The 5,701-nt window shown below is 44.5% G+C and overlaps 1 long non-coding RNA gene across 1 annotated transcript; it reads right to left on the bottom strand.

The window, feature by feature from the left end:
- Positions 1–2,837: 2,837 nt before the first annotated feature.
- On the bottom strand, positions 2,838–5,128 carry LOC147256785 (uncharacterized). Its single transcript, XR_015117411.1, has 3 exons — positions 5,020–5,128; positions 4,101–4,207; positions 2,838–3,571 (listed from the first exon to the last, which is right to left on the bottom strand). It is a non-coding gene; the product is annotated as an uncharacterized LOC147256785 (long non-coding RNA).
- Positions 5,129–5,701: the final 573 nt, after the last annotated feature.

The following is a 5,701-nucleotide window of genomic DNA, read 5'->3' on the forward strand; positions in this document are numbered from 1 at the left end:
GTCCATATTTGCATTGTGACATCTTAACACAATCTGCAGACCGTTCAAAGTCAGTTCCCAGAAAATGTGTTAGTTTCATTCTGAACTTGGATTTCAACATTTCTTTGACACGTTGTAAGACATTGGCATCATTGGCAGCAATCATCAACTCATCGACCCTTATGATCATGTGCACTTTTTCTTGTTCAGTAATTTTGCTATAAAGACAATGATCGGCCGGATTCTGTACAAACTGCACCTCACACAAATAATCTTGCAACATTTTATTCCAGTTGCGTCCTGAATGTTTTAGACCCTACAGGGATTTTACTAGTTTGCACACTAGTTTGTCACCTTCTTTTGATGCAACTTCATAACCTTCGGGTTGTTCAACATAGATTTCACACTCGATTGGTGCATGAAGATAAGCTGTTTTTACATCCATCTGGTGGACAACTAGATTATCTTGTGCCGCCTTCTGTGCTAATACCAGATACTGGTCATATTAGCTGTCGGGGAGAAAGTTTACACCTTTCTTTTGGCTAAATCCTTTGGCTACATATTGGGCTTTGTATTTGTCTGATCCATCAGTGTTCCTCTTCACTGCATAAACCCATTTACCCTCCACTACATCTTTGCCCATGGGAAGAGTGGTTAAGGTAAAAGTTACATTGTTTTGTAGTGACTGCATCTCTTCATCCATAGCATCAACCCATTGTTTTAATTGACTGAAGTGATTGCTTCTGTGTATGTTTGAGGAACATGACACAGAGGTCTGTAACAGTAGTCACTGTTGGTCTATCCTCCTCAAAACCACATACATGATCACCATAAAAGTCAGGCTTTCTTCTCTCCCTGTCAGGATAACGTTTTTCATCAGGTTTGTATTCTTCCTTTCTACCTTCTTCATTTTCTGTCTTCACTGTTTGAACATCTTGTTCATCTTTCACGTCTGCCTCATTGTTTGTGAACACTTGCTGGCTTCCTACTGCTTGTGGGTTAGCTAGTGGGATTGTCACGGGTTCTCTCTCGTTTTGAATGTCAAAATCCTCTTCTGCATCCAGTACCTCCTCCTTCTTTTTGACTACAAACTCTACAAGTCTGCGTTTTTGTACTTTTCTGGTGCTGGGATAGTACACTATGTAAGCAGGACTATTTTTATCATATCCAATAAAAATGCCTCTCTCGCATTTAGGGTCCAACTTTCCTTTTTGTTGTTTGGAAGCATAACACACACATCCAAATTTCTGCATTCTGGCAATATTTGACTGCCTGCTGGTTACCATGTAGTAAGGTGTCTGTTTTGTGCGATTATTAAAGCACCTATTCCTCACCACAGCAGCTGTCTGGACAGCATAGGTCCACAGCATCTTTGGCAGCTTGCTCTCTCACCTGGCCATCTCAAACAAGGTTCTCCAGTTGGGTTCCGCTGTACCATTTTGGTGTGGAGAACATGGGGCGGAAGTCTCATGCCTAATACCCATCCTGCACATTAATGCTTGGTACTCTCTGCATGTGTACTCTGCGCAGCAGCACATTTTTCTTCTCACTGAAGGTCACAGTGGCTCCGTTGGAAGTGGCAGCTTTCACAGAAAAGATATCCTGTGGGTACGTTGGGATACTGTATATAAAGGCACCCCTCAACGTTGTTTGGAAACTCCTGCCCCCGCTGTCGATGAGCAACACCTCCACGTCACCTCTGCGCTTGGCCACTCCTTTACATCTGGAGCCGTCCGCCAGCTCCACAGTGGGTCCCGGCTTGGAAACTGCTGTCAACCTTCTTGAACTTTGCGATGTCAGTGATTATGTGAGACGTTGCACCTGCATCCACCATCAGGCCCTTCCTCTTGACATCCAGTGTTGATTCCTCAGAGTCGCATACCCGAAATGCATACTCCTTGTCCCCAGTCTCGTCGGCTGCTTTACGCGCGTCATCCCGCTGCTTGTTTCGTCTGCAGCTTCCACTGTTGTGTGTGTTATTTTTGCAGTGATTGCACCATCGCCTGCACGAACAGGATCTGGCAATGTGTCCACTTGCACCACATCTGTAACACACAATGTCCATATAAGTGCTGTCCTTTGCTCCAGCGGGCGCACGCCTTGTGCCAAACTGTGCTCTTGCCTTCATGACATTGTCCTCAGACACAGTTGCGCACATTTTTTCAACATCCTCATAACTTCGGAGCTTTGTCTTGAACTCGGCAAAAGTCATTTTGGCTTCAGCCTCGCTCAGGGTTACATGTATGGCAAAAGGGTTAATTGTCTCTGGTAACCCTTTCAGCACCATTGATATTAAAAGTCCATCACTGAGCGTTTCTCAGGGCTGTGATCGCAGTCTCTGCTCTGATGACTCTGTGACATTCTCGGTGGGCGACTTTTGCAGTGAGGTTAACTCTGTGTACAAGTTAATTTTTCTGGGCTTTCCTTTTCCAGCGTAGTACTCACGGAGAATCTTCAGCGCATGGGGTCCATCATCTGCAGCTTCACGCATCACCAGTGACAGGCTCTTGTCATCTAAAAACTGAATGAGCTCCGCGTAAGCCTCTGCGTTTCTCTTCATCTTCATCGTTGGGTTCATTTAGGATTGTGTCTTTTAATCCTTGGAGACAAGATGGCCCAAAAACTTGGTTTCACATATCTCATAATGCTTCTCATCACCATCAAAATGAGCCTTGCCCAGCGGCTACTTGTTGTCTCCTTTTCCTTTCTGCTCATACTTTCAGCCCTCAGGTGCACGCAGTACAAGTTGCCACTTTCACCTGGCTAGTCACTCAAATTGTGTGTTATGGGATCATTCTGGGCCCATAACCTGTTAGCAGAGTGTTTCAAACCTAAGACACAAACAACACGCGACCAAGTTGTATCATGCTGAGTGATCACCCGCACGCACGGGCTCACCTGTTTTATTGGTTAGGGACACAGCATACCTGTGGGCAATTCCCTGATTAGGGTCACGTGACGTATGACGTCAGAATGAACAAAATGGGGTATTATAATAAAACAAAAAGAATCATAACATATTTAACAACCAAAATGAAATGAGAGCACATCTCAACACTTTGTATTATCTTCCTGTAGCCGTGCAAAGTCACCGCACGGCTCCAGGATCAGTCTCAGGGTAAGTTAGTCAGCTTGTTACAATGTTTCAGCTGTAGAGTCCAGCAGAGGTAGATCCCACACTTCGGAGCGACTTCAGTGCATGAAAAATGTGAAAGAGCAACTGTCTTCTTGTCACTGTTTTCGCCTCAGCGAATGTGGAAGAGGACTCCACCCTACCTGCTGCACAGGCGCATTTTTCCACTCACTCTGTCAATTGCTCAGTGACCACAGCTCTTGTAGAGTTTGACACCCTGGAAATCAAACCAGAAACCCAGGGTTTTGTCTTTTGGTCCTGGGCGTTCGGTTGAAGGTTCAGTCTGACCTTCTGGTTTCAGGATCCATTGCTGAGAACTTCACCATACACACACCAGGGCCTTGGCTCTTCCTCAGTCCACCTGAGTCCAGACTGGAGATACTGGAGTACCAGCTCCTCCCAGTATGTAGCTAAACAGAGTTGCCAACTCCTCAGTAAGGAAAGTTGCCATTGGCCGTCCTAAAAGTGGCAAGATGACATCATCAGCAAATTTGCATAATACGTAATATGCACGTAATGTACCTTATGGCAAAGGAGGGACTACAATCGATGTTAGTGAAAAATACCCAAAATATGTTTAGACCTACAAATCAACTTCTTTCTGTTGGTCCTCGTTTGTGTTTTATGCCACAATTTGATCAAAACAGGTGACCACAGAAAATGAACCAGAAGCACCGGGCAGAATTGAACCGACAGCTGCCTTGAATCGTCTCTCTCACTCCCACCACCTTGACGATGACGAGTTGTGGGAGGAAGGCCTCTCCAGCCAGTCAATGGTCTGACCAACAGACTGCATATACTGGTATACACGGGTATAGTTTGTATTGTTCCTTCTGTTTTTCCCAAAACAACAGCACAGAGGCTTGTTGTTTGGAGTTAAAAAACCATGAAATGAGCATTAGATTTCTTCTAACTACATCAACAGGTTTGTTGCTGAATGATTACTTGAGGACAAAAACAACGATCTTTGTATTCCATTGCTTTTTACCTCAACACGTTTTAGGATTCTGATTAAAAGCATGGATGCTTGTGATGCTTGTGCACTGCTGCGTGTGCAAGCAGCATTTCTCTGATGGATGGCTGTTGCACAAAACCCTGCAAAAAAAGACACAACAAGACAAAGGCACACTGTACCTGGAATAGAAAGAAGATGTGCTTTGTCCAGGGAGTGAAACATAGCAAGTAGGAGCATCAATATTTTAACATTCTATATGTGCTTTGTTAAAAAAAAAAAATCTCAGACAAAAAAGTCAGTTCTTCATCATAGAAGTTCTGCATAGGTCCGATATTCTAGCCGGATGATCCAGTCAGCTTCATGGCCGCTGGTACTGAACATACATGAGTGCTGGTCCTTAGCTGAGTCTGATCACATTGTGTGTTTTGTGGTTGGTTTAGCTGTTGACCAGTTTACCCAACAGTGCAACACAAATCCTATAGTGAGGAAACTCAATTCCACAATGTAATCACTAACTACATGTGGTGAGTTGTGTGAAGTCATTAACAGTTATCAATGGACTGAAAGGCTAAGCCATGCAAATAGTCGAGTAAATAAAAAGCCCCGTGTGTCAGAGCATTCCTTCAGTGTTGACTAGAGGCTGAGCAATGAGTTTCCTGTTGCTCGTGGCCGTTTGGTTTATTTTTCCTGGTGATGTCACAAATGCAGTCATCACACAGCCAGTGTTGACTTAGCAGCTCAGAGTGAAGCCTCCAGGGCATGTATACTATCTTTGGTAGCCGTAGCAACAGCAGCGTGGAGGACAGTGATGGAGTTTTGCTGTTGTTCTCATAACACCGACCTGTTAGTAATAATCGTGGTATCATTTTAAGCACTAAAAGATTAACACTTTTCCTGAATTCTGCTGCATAGAAGAGGCATTTAAATTGTTGTAATCTAAGTATCCACTTACTGTGATATGAGGGATGGTCCAGCTTTGACTTACATATTCATCAGCTCACCAGGCAGGAAGCAGCTTGTCACAAGTGTAGAGCTACAAGTGTCACGATCCCTGTCTCGTGTTTCCTGCTTTGCTTTGTCGTCATGTCCTGTCTTCCTGACCTCCCTCCTGTGATTACCTCATGTGTCTCACCTGGTTGATTACACCACCTGTGCCTTGTTTCCCTCGTATATTTAACCTCTGTTTCCCCCTTGTTTTTGTCGGGTCATTGTTGTGTTGTGATGTCGAAGTCTACTGCAGTCTCAGTCTCAGTTTCAAGTCTCTTTAGTAACCCTCTTTTGTGCACCTTCCTTCCCCTCGTCTGCATTTGGGTCTACTTCCCTGACCCCAACCCCTGACAGCAAGTGTGTCAATGTGCCTCTGCCCCTGCACCTCTACTTTGTTGCAGTTTGATCATCAGACTCATCCTGATGAATATGTTCAGTGTGGCAACATCTAAGTTACTCTCATTATGCACCATCATCTCCATTATGTACTTCGCTGTAAAATACAAAAATGCACACAAAACCAAAGTTTTCTGATGTCACCACTGTGCTATCCATCCTGGAGGACCCTGTTGGCCTTCTGTCAGGGAGAGATACGTCCTTGTCTCCATCCTCTACACCCTGTTCACCCACGACTGTGTCGCCTAAAC

Source organism: Aulostomus chinensis, chromosome 8, assembly GCF_037954235.1.
Source record: "Aulostomus chinensis isolate RoL2024-O1b breed Wild chromosome 8, RoL_Achi_v1.0, whole genome shotgun sequence".
NCBI classification, from domain to species: domain Eukaryota; kingdom Metazoa; phylum Chordata; class Actinopteri; order Syngnathiformes; family Aulostomidae; genus Aulostomus; species Aulostomus chinensis.